General features: G+C 35.3%; 1 pseudogene; it reads left to right on the forward strand.

The window, feature by feature from the left end:
• Positions 1-17,264, forward strand: part of LOC116105887 — a 76,210-nt pseudogene continuing 58,946 nt past the window's right edge.

The raw sequence follows: 17,264 nt of genomic DNA on the forward strand, positions 1-17,264 counted from the left end.
ATGGTGAACATTCCAATTGCAACCTTGCCCTCCAATGGCAAAACCATTCCTCTTGTAGGCTTCGGCACAGCCGAATATCCATTCAACTCAACCGGCTTTGTGAAAGAATCGACTCTCCATGTAATTAAACTTGGCTACAAACATTTTGATACCGCTGCACTTTACCTTTGCGAACAACCTCTTGGAGAAGCAATAGCCGAAGCTTTACGCCTTGGCCTTATCAAATCCCGCGATGAGCTTTTTATCACTTCCAAGCTTTGGCTCAACAATGCTCACGGTCACCTTATCGTCCCTGCACTACAAACCACTCTCAAGTAATGTAGCCAAACGATCCATGTTAAAATTTTTGCCTTTTCTTTAAAGATATCTAACCAATATTTTGTTGAATACAGGAATCTTGGCTTGGAGTACCTTGATCTCTATCTCATTCATTATTCGTTAAGCTTGAGACTAGAGTCAGATTCAAGCCTTTTACTGAAGAAAGAGGATATTATGAAAATGGACTTTGAGTTTCCGGTTCGAGACCACACTTTTATAGACTCGTCCCCCTCCGAAAATCAGCTAGTATTTACACTTTACCCCATGCGCGTGTATATGGGAAGATCCGTCATACCTTACGGTTTATGATATCCCCTAGGCACGACGGATGCCTGTGAAGCTCCAAGCAGGAGTACACCCAATGAGTATAGGCAGGGGTGGATTTAGAAATTTCTATTAGGGTGGGCCAAAATTCAAAAATTATATATATTAATATTTTTTTAGAAAAATTGGCCCACCCTCAACTAGAGTAGCATCTGCCCCTGGGTATAGGCTTGGGTGGGATTACACCAAGCGAGTATTGGCCTAGGTGGGATTATCAGACAAGTATTGGCCTTGTTGATTTTCTAGTTGTTTGTCTGGTTTAGGGACTGACATGTGAGAGGTATGGCATGACTCCTTAGTTATTGGTTCGGTGGTTATGAGAGGTATGATAGATTGGTATGGTCTGGGTACAAGTATGGTGATTGTTGCATTATTTACATGAGTGGTATGTTATTCCATGACATTCAAAAGGATTTTTGCATACTGTTTCAGAATAAATATTATTTTCATATAAAATGTATTATCAGTTCATTGGGTTCTCTAGCTCACTATTTTAAATTCCTCCTGTAGGGTTTGTGCGAAGCTTACTCTATGCTCTAAGGTGGCCCACTGATGCATGTTCATCTGCATGATTTGTAAAAATCTAGAGCACTCTGATACATTTGGTTTTGTACTTGGATTAATTATAATTTTAGTTTTCAGAACTTATGTTGTGATACTTTTAAAGTTGTTTTTATGAAGAAACTTTTATGAAACATTTTGTTTTCAAAACCATTCACCCTCCTCTTGGGATCCTGAGTCCTTAGGTTTTTTTTTGTTTTTTTAATGAAATGATTTCAAAATATTTACCCTCCTCTTGAGATCTTGAGTCCCTAGGAGCGCTCAGATCCTATGGGATAGGGATAGCCACGAGAGGGCATGTCAGTAGTTGTCCACAACCAGTAGCCCACACTCAGGAGGCGTTTGATTGGAGAAGAGGAAGCCAATATCACCCTAGAAACCACAAGGGAAACTTGGACATCTAGGATTCAACCTCTTTTTCTCTTGAGCCAAGCAAAAAGGTAAAAGATGAGAACAAAAAAAAAAAAAAGAGCACATGATAGGCTACACGAGCCATGAATTAATACTTTTGGTTTATTTGTATTACTTTTTTTTTTTTTTTTTTTTTTGGTGGGCGTGCTAATTGTATAAATGAATCAAAACGGACAGCCTAGGGGAAGGAAATCCCCTTCCACCAAAACCTTGGACAGGCCCAAGATTTGAACTATACAAAAGGAACCAAAAAATTCACAAGGATGTGAAATCCTTTACAAGAAAGGCCCAAACCAAAAAAACCAGGCTAAAGACAGAAGCAGCTACACCAGATAAATGTCATCAGGCCCTGGAAGAAGACCAATACAATCACCATTGCAAAAGAGGCAGTCCACAGTCCACACCCTTTGAAGCCCACCATACATACCTCCATCTGCGGAGTTCTAAAACCCATACTAACACTGCCCAAATCTCCAGAGGCAACATCTCAGCAGCTCCAGATTGAGACAACATTTCCAGACTTACAATATAAAAGCCACCCAGCGGCAAAAAAACCAGAGAGTCTGCACACACTCTGGGACAACCTGGAGCAGCAGCACTCAAAACTCTCTAAATGGTCATAAAACTAATCAAATAGCAAACTATACAGTAGCCAAAGTTTCCATACAAAAAAGATGTTCTCCCACGGCCACATCTCCTGATGAAGGCTCCCAAATCTTCCAAACTTAACCAAAATGCAGACTGAGTTCAGAAAAACATATCTACATAATCTATTGTTGTCAGAGTAATGGGATTTTTCTTTGTTAATTGTGTAATTCTGTTATTGCTTCTACTCAATATGTTCAATGATTTTATCATTTTAAAATCGATAATGGACTCGGAAAAGCTTGTAGGAGATAATTTGTAAAACATCTTTTGACTGTTAGGCAAATAATTCATAAAACATGTCCATCTTTCTCTATGTGAATAGTACTTGAATGACTTGATAAAAAAAATGAAAACAAAATCCTAGTTTTCATGTGAGAGGGTGGATTGGTCTAATATATGTTCCTGCCTGATGACGTAGATTATTCCAGTTTAAAAAGTGTTCACTGCTCAACGGTTCTCTGTAACAGTTTCCGTTTGTTTTTCAAAAATGTTCACTGCTCAACGGTTTGATTAACAGCTTCTGTTAAGTGGCGTTAAATTCTTTTAGTTGAACGCTGCCGTTTCAGATCAAAGTTGCTGGGTTTTTCATTCTGCGTTTTGAGTTTAATTGAAGTGCTGCGTTTTGGCATCAAAAGTCAAAATGAATAAAAGAGTTCCAAACAAATAATACACAAATAATGCAGCAAAGATTAAATTTAGTTTGTAACAAAAAATGCATAAAGACATAAACAACAATAAGTTCAATAACACTAAAAAAAGAGCATCATTTTTACTGATTTAATTGTAAGTGAGCTGTAAAATTTTTTACCTATATGTATATATATAAAGCAACTCTAAGATAGATAGATGCCTTTATTCATACCATACTAAGATAACCATGATACTAACCTCATGGCATACAATGCTGCAAATAATAAAATATTAAAAGAACCAAACATGTTTCAAACCAAATGACAGACACATTATGATAAATAAAATTAAAGACTCAAACACCCGGCATGAATAAACTAAACAAACTGTGTTCTGGCAGACACCCTTTCAACATTCTAACCATCAAGGATTTCAGTAAAATACGTCTGAATCCAGGAGATTATATCCATGAAGAGGCATCATATTCGGATGAAGCTAGCAGACTGAAGATCAAATGGAAGATTAATCCCCACACTTGATGAACTCGCTCCAAGAAACTGTGGGGGACCAGAATTCTGGATCTAATCTTCTCAGCTTGCTTTCCGCATTCTTCTTCGCTCCTCAGCGCTGCTTTAACTGCTCAAGCTGTGGCAAATAAGGTCTTCAATCAGATTTCCCACCAACACTGAGCTGAGAAGCCTTCCTCATACTGAAAAGCTCTTCAATCGGATTCTCCCACCAGCTCTGAGCTTGAGCTGAGGAAGAAGAATGTTTGACATGCCAACTGAGAAGAATGACTGAACGAGATTTGTTTTAATTTTTTGTAAAACCCACCAAACGACGTGTTTGGGGGTGTGAGATTTTGTTTTTTTTTTCAAAAATTCGCGAATTATACGCGAATTATATTGGAAAACCTTATTATACGTAAATTATACGGCAGATTTTAAAATATGATACGTGGTTTATACGCGTGAATTATACAGATTCCGTACAATTCGCGTATAATACATGGTTTTACTAACTAGGATGAGTCAGCACGTAGTCCAGGGATTTGATATTTAGATGAAATAATATGTTTATACAATAATCATTTGAAGCCACTTTTCTAAATCTTCACCGATGAGAATTTCTTCCCATGTAAGATTTATTTTGATAAAAGTTAAAGACTATACTATTAAATTCATATTTTAATCTAACAAAATTCTTTTTTAAATAAATCTTATAAGATATTAACGTATTATTAAAATTAATGAAAAGTAATACCCTTTTTGTTTTGTTTTTAATTTTTTTTGCAGGTATGGTAGGTATACCTGGTCCACCTGCAAAAAAAAAAAAAAAAAAAAAAAAAGGTGGGTCAGTAAGGGTCTTGTACCCACAGGTCCTAAATATATAACTCGTGATTCTTAAAATATATGGGTACGGTGGACCCGGGGTAATACCCATTTTGTCGGGTCTACATAGATTTTCTCATCTTTATTAGTGAAGTTGATAACTATTTGACCTTATTGTTCAAGTGATTAGTCTACACAATGTTCTGAAACCATAGATTGGGACTTGGGGCCTTTTACAGAACAGGTTACCCCCTGTCTACTATTTCAAAATCCCTAACTCGACGTCGGCCACTTTTCGAGCCCTTGCGCCCCCCCCCCCCCCCCCCCCCCCTCACCTTACCACCGCCCACCCCTGGTTGGCGGCAACCCTAGCTTTCAAGTGCAGCAAGCCCATTTCTAGGTGTTGTCCGCTTGCCTTTTGCATGAACTTGAGCTCAACATGAGGTAGTGGTCATTGTAGCACAACATCTGCACTTAAACCACCAAAGTGCATTCCTATGGCCCCATCACGCGACGGAACTGCACGCATTGTTCACACGCCCTCCCCTTCTGAGCCCAACGTCAACCCGCTCTCCCGGTATAGCTGTCGCCCAACTACTCGATTGTTGATTGAATTAGCCATCATAGGGGGGTGTTTGCTAGATTTCAAACCTGTAGGGACTAATTGTATTTCAAGAGTGTGTTTTCTAGATTTCAAACTTGCTGATCACTGGTTAGACAGTCGATCGGATTGGTGGATCGGTAAACCCGAGACCCTGCCCCTTGGCCAGGTGACAGCCCGGTAGGGTATAATAACACTGGATTACATGTATCTTGATTGTGATTATAATTCTATTGAATTAATGCTTATGTGTTGCACCATATTAAAATAATAAACATGAAAAAGAGGCATCAATTTATTAATTTATAATTAATATAATACTGCCTTATAATTTATAAACAATCAGAATAAAGATGGAATCTCAGTTTTACAACATTATTTGTTGAAAATTAATTAGTTGAAAAGTAAAGGTAGAATTGCCTTGGCTTACCCTTCCCTTACTATAAAACCTTCGACTACAGAGAGAAACACACCACACAATTGAATAATTCTAATAATTATAGAGGGAAATATCTTGAGAAAATGGTGAACATTCCAATTGCAACCTTGCCCCCAATGGCAAAACCATTCCTCTTGTAGGCCGGCACCGCGAATATCCATTCAACTCAACCGGCTTGTGAAAGAATCGACTCTCCATGTAATTAAACTTGTACAAACATTTGATACCGCGACTTTACCTTTGCGAACAACCCTTGGAGAAGCAATAGCCGAAGCTTTCGCATGGCCTTATCAAATCCCGCGATGAGCTTTTATCACTTCCAAGCTTTGGCTAACAATGCTCACGGTCACCTTATCGTCCCTGCCATACAAACCACTCTAAGTAATGTAGCCAAACGATCCATGTTAAAATTTTTGCTTTTCTTAAAGATATCAACCAATATTTTGTTGCATAAATTTTTTACACTCCAATCCCTTAATTTGTTGAAAATTATTGGGCCCCCAAAAAACTTTTCTGACTCCGCCCGTGTCCATCAACATATTGTAGCAATACAGTTTAGCACAACACATTGACTCTCTTTACTTTGCGAATTTTGTGTACAATCCTTGGCTGAAATTACGGCCAATATGATCTTGTCTTTTTCCTGCCTTTGTCTAGATGTGTCAAATAAGTAGAAGAAGACAACTTGAAGCTATCTTCATGAATTTGATGTCATAGTAGTTTTTTTTTTTTTTTTCTTTTTTTTTTTCTTTGATTCAAGTCTTTCCACTACAATTCACTAAAAATTATTGGTCCAACATGTAGCGAAGATATCATATGTTGGCTAAAATTTCAACTTTTGTCTAACCCAATCTGAAAATTAACAGAAAAAACAGAAGGACAAAATAGAGATCAAACATACTGAAGCAACGTAGTTTCTTAGCTAAAGATGTGTGTAACTTATATGGAGTCACCCGTTTCATGTTTGAATAATACTACACAAACAAAAAAATTTTACAAAGATTTATATACAAAATGATATGACATAAAATAAATGAAAGAGTAAATATAATGAGTTTGAACTTTTGTATTTACTCTTTCATTCATATTATTTTGTATAGAAATCTTTGTAAGATTTTTTTGTACCGATAGTATTATTCTTCATGTTCATGCATGATATAATAAACTTTACATATGGATTAATGTCACCACGTTTCCATAACTATTTCCAAAATATTAATATATCGGATAAGTATCATACGTAATTAAATTGTTATGAATGAATCCTAATAATTGAGGATAACTACTATTTTCATTTTATATGTAACCTTCATTTTCTGAGGCAGTCCCATCGAATTCCCATGGAACTCTTGCTTATTGTTTGATTTGAATATATGGACAATATATTTGGAAAAAGAAAAAAAAAAATAAAAAATCGGTGATTTCCTTTTGCTTTTTGCCCATCAATTATCACTTGATTCAAAGTCTCATATCTTTGAACTGGAATGTTGATAAAAAGGGGAAGACTTGATAAGGAAAACCCAATTTGACTCAAGTCAACTAATTACTCTGATTAATTAGCCCTATTACATAATTTAAGATAATTAAACCCAAATGAAGAAACATCTACCCAGCAATCCATGTGAGCCCGTCCAATAAAAGAAAAAATTAAAAACATAAAAAGAAGAGCTAGCTTTACCAATTCCTTTCAAAAATTTTGTTTTTAATCATTTTAAGAATGAAGAAAATCCTTATCTCTATCGAGTCCCTAGTTAGTAAACGGGTACGGCAAAAAAAGGGTACTGGAATTATATGGATATAATACGGCAAATGGTGAAAAATACGTTTATAAAAATTCGGTCATAAAATTCAGATACGAAAAAAATACGGTACAGGTATATACGGGTTTAATACGGTGTATTGTCAATAATATGTTTTGAAAAATACGGCAATATCAATCTTAGTTTTAACACTTTTATGGACTACTTGGTTAAAAGCAAATATTCAATTAATCAATAACACAAATACACAATATATAACTGATATTCAAATTATAGTCTCCAGACTCAAACACAATATTTAACCAAGATTCAACTATAGTGTCAAATTAAACACATAAGTCATAACAAANTGAGGAGAAGGTAAATGCCAAGAGACATTGGCAATCCTCTATTTGGCAAGTAATTATAGCAGTAGCTCGTCAGCTACACCAAGCATAAAATATTACTACTAAGAAATCTTTCAATTACTTGTTTAATAGTTTTCTTTTTTTACTTTTTATTTATATTGTTTCTTCTAAACATGTCTTTCAAATATTGCTAGCTAGAAATTAGTTTTTAAATTAATTTCTAAAACGCGCTCTTGACTTGGAGAAACGAGAAAGGACGACTTGGAGAAACCAAAAGAGAAAGTTCTGGGTTAGGGTAGTATTTTAAAAGATACATATAAAAGAAAATTTAAAAATAAAAAGTGACACCTTCTCTCTCTCTCTCTCTCTCTCTCTCTCTCCCCTACCCTCTCTATAACTTTTCCCACTCGCTAAATGAAAAGTGACAGGCTGCACTTTTTTTTTTTTTTTTTTTTTGGTTGGAAACAGACAGGCTGCACATTTACTTTGGGCTTTTGGGCTTATTTTGTGTCCAAACCCACACATGGGGTGGACAGGCCGACAAGTGATAAGTATACTGAAACTTCAACATTCAAATAATATTCCCACGTGCAAACAGAGCAATAACTTTAGCTGATTTATCTGCACTTAGGGGAATGAGGAGTGATTAAGAAGCAGGATCTTTAATTTTTGGGGGCCTCTTTTGAAAATCTTAAAACTACTTTCGGTCTGCTACAACCTATTCATGGTTGAAAAATTATATGCTTTAGTCAATCTCAAGGCTTGAATCACTCCAATTCTAGTAGTTCTCTGGCCATTAATCAAGAGTTTAGGGCAAGTACCTATACAAGAATTTATAAAACCATGCAAGATAAGTTTATATTCAATGCTTTTTAAACTCCCATGTCAATTAAAAAATTGCAGTCACTTAACAATCATTTAGGTAATCAGATATATCTCAATACAGTATCTATTGTATATTTCATTGCCCCATAGCCCCTATATGTTGCAAAAAAGTAGTAAATAGAGAGGAAATAAGATAAAGTTGGCATGAATTCAACAGCAGCTTAAATTATGATAGATTGTTGAAATTGCTAGTTGAGGCAATCATCAAATATCAACAACAAATCTTTTGGAGAATAACTTCAATTGACACCTTAATATTCTTTTATATGTGTAAAAATCATCACTGAATAGCCTAAAAAGTATAAATACGGAATCATTTCTCCTTGTTGGAAGATGTGCATTTTGGTATGCCATTGGGTTACAATATTAGTCTCACAAATGTGCTGAAGAGTCTACCTGAGATCTGGAGAAGATAGAAAAGGCTTCGGTGGGATTTGCAAGGAACGAGTGTAATACTCTCTCTCTAACTAGTATACTCGAAAAATAATAGTAAAACTCGTAAAATATATATAAGAAAATATACATGTAGATGAGTATAAAATAATGGGCACATAACTAATTTTTCTTTAAATAAAAATCTTTATAAAATATAAAAGTCACAAAAAATCAACTCGACAGTGTTGCCCAACCCTTCCGCTACGTGATATTTCAAGCGACCGCATCTCACCTATTACCTACAAAAATATTGAAAACAACGGGATGAGCACTAATTGCTCAGTAAGTAAACCTGCTATGCTACTTTTCTCTCTCCGTTGCTTAAATTCTGAATTTCTTTCCTTACATCACACCTCTCTATTCTTCTTTGTTCTTTCTCTCCCTTTGGTAGAATTCCCTCCTTCTCAAACCCTAAGCATATACAACCATAAGAATTCAAAACTTTAAAATTTAATCTCACTTCTTGGTGCAAGAATCTTACCTTTGGATGTTTAGGATTGAAAATCCATCAAAAGTTAGCCAAAATCCTATGAATTTCCTTGGAAATTTAATAAAGAAATTTGAGAGAATTTGGGTAGAGAATGGCTTGAATGGAGGGTAGAGTGGCTAGGGTTTCTCTTCTTCAACTCTTAATATTCATAAAATAATATATATAGATTCCCATTTTACCCTTGCACTTTCTAAAAATTTCATCTATATCCCTTAGTCAATTATCATAATGCCCTCATTTTTATTGCATTCTCCATGAAATTCTATTACTTTTCACTCCCCATTTTTTCAACTAATTATGAGTGAAAAGACCATTTTACTCCTAATGAAATTTTAGGAAATTTTCTTCACACTTGTTCAAGATAACTTTAACAAGATTCAACTAAGGGTATTAGGGCATAAATAAAGCTACGTACCTTGATGTGGGTGTTACACCGAGGCTTCCTTCCAACATGTCCAACACTTTACTCATTGGTGGTCTATCAGAGGGGTTAGTCTGTATGCACCACAAACTAACAATTATCATCTTCCTTGCACATTCTTTATCCTCTTCATTTGAAATGCCTAGTAGCTCACATTCTTCATCTACTTCAAGATGTTGGTAAACCCAATGTGGTAAATACATTTCACTGGTGTGATCAACTTCAACATCAGTATTCTTTCTCCCTCCAACCATTTCTAAAACCATCATTCCATAGCCATAAACATCTGATTTGTGAGAGACTACTCCAAAGCTTCTATAAAATATTTCTAGAGCAATATAACAAATAGTCTCTCGTGCATTTGTCATCGATACAACACTATCTTTCTTGGGGCAAATCTTTGCAAGAGCAAAATCAGAAATCTTTGGACAAAAGTCTTCATCCAATAGAATATTGTGTGGCTTTATGTCAAAGTGCAAAATTTGGGTGCTACAACTACAATGCAAGTACTCTAACCCTCGAGCTATGCCTATTGCAATTTCGTATAATGTTTCCCACTTTAATTGATATGTCTGGGATTGATTTTTTTCATGTATAAACTTCTCGAGAGATCCATTGGACATATACTCATAGATAAGAGCTCTTCTATGACCCTCAAAACAAAAACCTAAAAGAGTGACAATGTTGACATGGGAAGTCCTATTGATGCTCGCAACCTCATTTATAAATTCTTCACCGTTACCTTTGGATTTAGTAAGTACTTTCACTGCCACATAACGGCCATCAAGTAGCCTACCTTTAAAAACACCTCTATACCTTCCTTGGCCTAGTTTATGCTTGAATGAATTTGTCATTTTCTTAATATCTAAGAAACTATATCTTTAAGGGGCAAGGGATTCATGGTTCCTTAAAAAGGCCGCAATGTTTTGGTAATCCTATGTTTTCTTCTTCCAGAAGATCATGGAATTACGTGCGAATGATTTTCTCCAGAAGCAAAAGGCTAGTATTATCAATGTACTAGTTCCAGTGGCCGATACGATTGCAATTAATTGAAGAAATGAATCATTAGAACACGAGGATTGCAAATGGTAGAGAAAATTTTGTAAGGTTAGAGGGGTCATTCATGAAGAGAGAGATTTTTAAAGACTCTCAAACATGATGAAATTAATTTCTAGGGGAAAGGAATTGATATAAATTTTTTATGTTTATTTTGTGAAGGCGAGAAGTTGAAGATCATATTATCTGAAATTGTGCAGAAAAACAAATAATACATAAGCAAACAAGGATGAAAGACACATTATAGTAATTTGAAGACAAGGATAATCTAAAAAGGACGCTCTAAAGGAACTAATGAACAAATCAAAATAAAAGATCTGTTTTGACATGAAATTGATATATCCATATATCAGACTTATATTTATGAAATGATAAAATATGCAAATTCTATACCAAAAAGTGTTTCATGTAGGACTGGACGGATTGGTTCATGTAAAAGTGCACGTTAACTACCAAAAGGTGATAATCATGTTCAAGCAAGTTTCAACAACACCATTGTGACTATTATAGATATATGGGGGCGGGAGATTTCTTGGTCCACCATTGAGACTTGTGGATTCAGGGGTATAAGAAGAGGACACCCTTTGTTGCTCAAGCCGCTACAGGAAATGCTATTGGAGCAGTTACGGAACAAGGTATGCAACGAGCAGAAGTTATGATAAAAGGAGATACAACATTACGAGCTATTGGTAGAAGTGGTTTACTTTTAAGTTACATATTATCTGAAACTCTTCAGAAAACAGAGGAATGAAACAGAGTACCAAACGCTTTTTGTAGGTTCTTAGCTGAAGATTAATTCACCACAAGGGTTCAACTTTAACAAGGTCATTGAGTAGCTTTTATTCTTCATCTCTTAATCAATATTTACACAATTACATAAACAATAAGATCATATTATAAAATGAGACAGAGAGAGAAGAGAAGAACAAGATTATAATTTTGAATTAATAAGCATAAAATACAAATAAGAACTTGATTAAACAGATACATTACCGAGTCCCAGGCGTAGCTTCAGTCCAAATTTTCCATCTTCTCCATCTCGGCCTGCAATAGAAGATACAAATCAACAGACGTGAAGATCTGGAGCTGCTACTTTTCTTGGCTAGATGAGATATGAAATTGCAAATATTTTATTGCAATTAATATGCTTTTCTTATTCTGAATTTTACTGGAAATGAAACTAAATTATCTACTCATTTTCAAAAGCATAATGTAATTTTTTATATTATACCTTCTTTTGAACATCGAAAATTTCCCTGGTGGTCAATTTGACACTAGCCTCCGCTCTGACAACACTCAAGACATTCTTTGGTTACATTCAGTTGAAGACGGAACCAACCAGTATATAAATTAAGGAAACTGTAGATCCAAAAAATCTACCGTCATGAAAATAGGGTCTAATTTCATAAGGTTGAGGCCACTGATAATCTGCTAGACCTGCACACATGAAAAGATAAGCGTGAAGCTTCTGGAAAACACTGGGGTGGTGTTTGCTGTAGGCACTCCGACGCTCAAGTCAGTGAGGCTGAAAGAGATTATTTGATAAGAATTAAAGAGATGAAGAATTACCAGGAGTCTTCTTCACTAGGAGCTAAATCACAGAACAATCAAGATTAAGCCTTTGGAATTCATTATGACTTGAACCGTTTTGATAGCCAACATTGAAGTGTTTAGACTCTCTGCAGTCCGGCCCAAAATTTGAAGGAATTCTATCACTTGGACATCTAAAAAGGGTTCGATTGTATGGTTTGACAGAGATAAAAGGGGACCTTGGAAGGCTCAAATTTCTGAAGGTACAATTTTTCAAAAGATTTGATGCAAATGTATTGTTTTCTTGAAGCGTGACTGTGTTAGTTTGAGAGATGGCTGTAACATAAACCCATGGCCAATCTTTATCCAGCTTAATCCTCGGAACTTGTTTATCCAACTTATCTACCTTCCAGAATCCACGCTCAGAATATGTTCCATTGACGAAAGGAAAGCCTATGCTTCCCACAAGTCCACATTCAAAAGGTTGACATCTGGGGTTGATTCCATATTCTTGAGCCCAGGACAGAACGAAAAGACGACAGATAATAAGGAACAGAAGGTTAGTGAGACGAGACATTCAAAAGTTCCCTAATTGCTAACAGATTTAACAACAGCTCCACCAACTATAAAAAAATCTGTGAATTACTTGTTAATTTACTTTATTATTTCTAACCACGTAATTAATCATTTTTTAATTATCGTCTAAAACACACGGTTTGGAAAACGGATAGGAAGACCGACGTGTTGAAATTGGACGATAGTAAAGTTAAAGTTGGGGTAGTATTGAAAATCAAACGTGTTGTGTACTGTAGTGCATGGAATTCATCTTGTTGATTGTTCGACCCATGATATGACTAATTAAACGTAAAAGCGAAAGATTTTGAATCTTTCTCCTTAACTTATTTTTCTATACGTTAGAAGAGACCCCTTTTGTTTTATATGTCATGTCTCCTATAAATGATTAATTTTCCACTCAATATAAAATATATTATTTGTCTTGGAAACTGGATAGATATAGTCTTCCAGAAACAGATAGCAAGTAATTTACTTTTCCACCAATTATTGGTCAAATATAATTTTTTTGGATAAACTTCTTAAAATAACGATGATAACTACTTCTAGCTAGTTTGACGGTTCACAACTCTTAGGTGTATTATATAAAAGGTCCTGAGTTTGAATTTCCATAAATACTTCTACTCAAGCTCACTATTATCATATTTCTTGAAAATTCTTTATCTTCTTCAATCCAAAGTTATCCATTTGGCGAGAAAAGCTGCAACTGCTATGTTATCATGTGGCATTACTTTAGAGATATGAATGAAGAATTGAAGATATAACATATCAGATAGCAGATTGATTTCCTTTGGGATTTAATTTTGGACTTTGCTGGTATCATAGGCTGATTAGATCAAAGAGAAATCTGATCCTAGGTTGAGATGATCCTAACCTTATCATATTTTGTGTATAAATATGAGAGGGAGAGAGCATAAAAAAATATAAGAAAATTTGGGTTTATTGGGTTTTGCCTTGTATCAATTTTTCTAGGGTTTTTTTCTTTCTCTTGAGAGCTAGTGAGGTTGTAATAATTCTTTCATTCATAGTGAACTTTGTTTTCTTTTGCCTCCTCGTCGAGTAGATTGTCTCTGTGAAGATCGAAACACGTAAATTTGATGTCTATTTCTTCTTTCTTCCTTGCTCTATTTTAAGTTCTATTAGCTTTATCTGCTTAAATTAGCGTCTGAACATAACATGCTATACAACTCTCAACTAATAATACTGTTAATAAAGTAGTCTTTTGGGTGAATCTTTTTTATCATATTATTCTCTATTATTTCTTACTATAATAAGCAAGGAAATTGCATTCCTTATCCTTTGAAACACGTCAGTTGACTTGGAAATTGTGTAGGAAAGTCTTGCATAAACAGACTTAAAAGCAGCCCCATAGGCAATCTTTTGACTATTCTGCCAAAATTTCCAACTTATCTCCCAATGGATAGTACGAATGTTAGAAGTTGAATTTGTCTGCATCGCTTCAATAATGGGCTGTTATGGTGTATATAAGTAGTTGGGTTCCCTCCTCCCTTGAGCTAGTTTTTAGGAGTGAGTTCTACCCAAGACCACTTTATGAATTAGAACCACGTTTGTTTCTCTCTTCTCCTTATGCGATGATGGGTTTGGACCCCACTCTTTGTGTTAGAAGTTGAATTCATCTTACATCACCCCAATACGAGTGTGATGGAGGTTAGAAGTTAAATTTGTCCCACATCGCCTCAATAATAAACACTTATGTTGTATATAAGTGGTTAGACCATCTCCTCCCTTGAGCTAGCTTTTGAGCTTGAGTTCTACCCAAGCCACTTTATCACTGGGAAGTCTTGACTCATTGACTCTTTAAAAACTATGACATCTAATTGACGATGATAACTTTCGGTAAGTTACATCATGCTCATAGTAAATATTTGATTGACACTCAAGTCTAAAATCATTACTAGTTTCAATCATTATGGAATCAGAAATTTGTTAACAAGATTGATATGTTGATCTAGGGCTGACTTATATTTAAACTAATATGTAGTTTTCTTAATTAGCGTTTTGGGTTGAGGTGTAGGTGGAGAAGCAAAGCAAGCCAATGGTCATTTAGTGCTTATGAATAAAGTAGTTACCAGAACAGAGTTAAAAAGCAGAGGTATTAATAATATATAAATTTGAAAATGTACCAATACATCTGAAATCACGGTTCTCAAAATGAAGATATGCATGTTGATTAATACATCATTTTAGGAACTACTTAACTTATCCCGGTGAAGATAAGAAAGGCTTGGGTGGAATTTGCAAGGAATTGATGCTCCCTTCCAACATCTCCACTACTCTACTCATTGTTGGCCGGTTTGAAGGATGAGTCTATGCACCACAGGCTCACTATAATCATCTTCCTTACACATTCTTTATCTACTTCATTTGAAATGCCTTGCAGTCCAAGTTCTTCACCTACTTCAAGACGCTCGTAAATCCATTGTGGAAAATATATTTCACTACTATTATCAACTTCAACATTGTTATTTTGTCTTCCTCCTGTCATTTCTATAACCATCATTTCCATAGCTATAAACATCTGACTTATGAGAGACTACTCCAAAGTTTCTAGAAAATATTCTGAAGCAATATAACCAATTGTCCCTCGTGCACCTATCACTGACACAATACTCTCTTTCTTGGGGCAAGTTTTAGCGAGACCAAAATCAGAGATCTTCGGACAAAAATCTTTATCTAAGAGAATATTATGAGGCTTTATGTCAAAGTGTAAAATTCGTGTGCTACAACCACGGTGCAAGTACTCTAATCCTCGAGCTATACCTATTGCAATATGCTATAATATTTCCCACTTCAGTGAATTATTTGTTAGGGATTGATCTTTTTCGTCTATGAACTTCTCAAGAGATCCATTAGACACATACTCGTACATGAGAGCTCTTGCATGACCCTCAAAACAAAAACCAAAAAGAGTGACAATATTGACATGGGAAGTCCTACTAATGCAAGCAACCTCATTGATAAATTCTTCACCATTACCCTTGGAATCAATTAAGTTCTTCACTGCTACATAGTGACCGTCAAGTAGCCTACCTTTGTAAACACATCCATATCCTCCTTGGCCAAGTTTGTGTCTGAACGAATTGGTCATTTTCTTAATATCTGAATAACTATATCTTTTAGGAGAAAGGGATCCATGATTCCTTAAAAATGCCTCAATGTTTTGGTAATTCTTAGTTTTCTTCATGCAGAAGACCATGGCATTATGTGGTGACGATTTTCTCCAGAAGCAAAAGGCTAGAAATATCATTATACTAGTTGCAGTGGCTGATACGGCTGCAATTAATTGAAGAAAGGAATCAACAAGATACAATGATGGCAAATTGTTTAGACAATTTTGAATGGTTAATTTGAAGCGCATCAATGCCACAAATATATACATCTCATGCAAGACTAACTGAAATTGTTCAAGTTATAGGAAAAGGGACTTGATGGCTATATTTTTGCTGCAACTTTTGATAAGTCTTTAACATGAACAGAGACCATAATACTATTTTGAAAGGAGACATCAGAAGATAAAGATGGAAAATTGTTTAGACAATTTTGAATGGTTATTAGAAGGATCCTCTGTTTTGTTTTTAACAACTGCTTCAGATAAATTCTAGACTATTGAGTTGAATACAGTGAATGCCTCTTAAAATCAATTGTCTAGATGATTTCAGGCTTTCCGGAAAACTAAAAGAAAAGAATAAGCAGAAAAGATAGTCACAAAGATATTTGGTGAAAGGGGTATCTTACCAAGTCCGATGCCTAGCTTCATTCCTGATTTCATTTTCCCATCCCCTGCAAGAAGTTACAAATAAATGGTTTTAGTTGAAACAATAAAAACTAGAGTGATTTGATCAACTTATCATTATCCAAGTTCTTCTCAAGATTATGAACGAAACAAAAGTCATGATAAGTTTGTTTGTTATGGAATTAGAATTAACGCAAGTTATATAGAGAAAAAACAATAGGTAAAACATGGAAAAGCAAGACGTATTTAACCAAGACAAAATCGTAGTACTTCACCGTAATTTGTGATGTGTGTTTTTTGAGTGTAAGATATTGTGGAGTTTGTTCTTCCTGTCACAGAACATTTAAAGTTTCCCTTGCTATCAGTTTGACATTGCCCTCCCGCAAAAAAACAGTCATAGCATTCATCCGTTACATTCACTTTCAAAGAGAAGAAACCCGTGAACAAATCAGAATATTCAACACTTTTCCGAGTGTTATTCACTTGGTAGCTAACAGGTGAACAATGAGGAGGGCTTGGAAAATGATCACTTGGCTTACCGTAGAAGATATAAGAGTGTTGAGAATTATTGCAGCCAAAACGGAAATTTTTGGGGAGCCTGTAACCGAGGGGGCATCGGAACGCTGATAGATTGCGGGCCACATTAAAAGAGAGAAAAGGAGAGATGGGAAGAATTAAAGTTTTTAAGGATTTGAGGCTACAATTCTTCAATTGTTCTTTTACATCTCCTTCTTCAAGATTAACCACATA

Source organism: Pistacia vera, unplaced genomic scaffold (genome assembly GCF_008641045.1).
Source record: "Pistacia vera cultivar Batoury unplaced genomic scaffold, PisVer_v2 Contig507, whole genome shotgun sequence".
NCBI classification, from domain to species: Eukaryota; Viridiplantae; Streptophyta; class Magnoliopsida; order Sapindales; family Anacardiaceae; genus Pistacia; species Pistacia vera.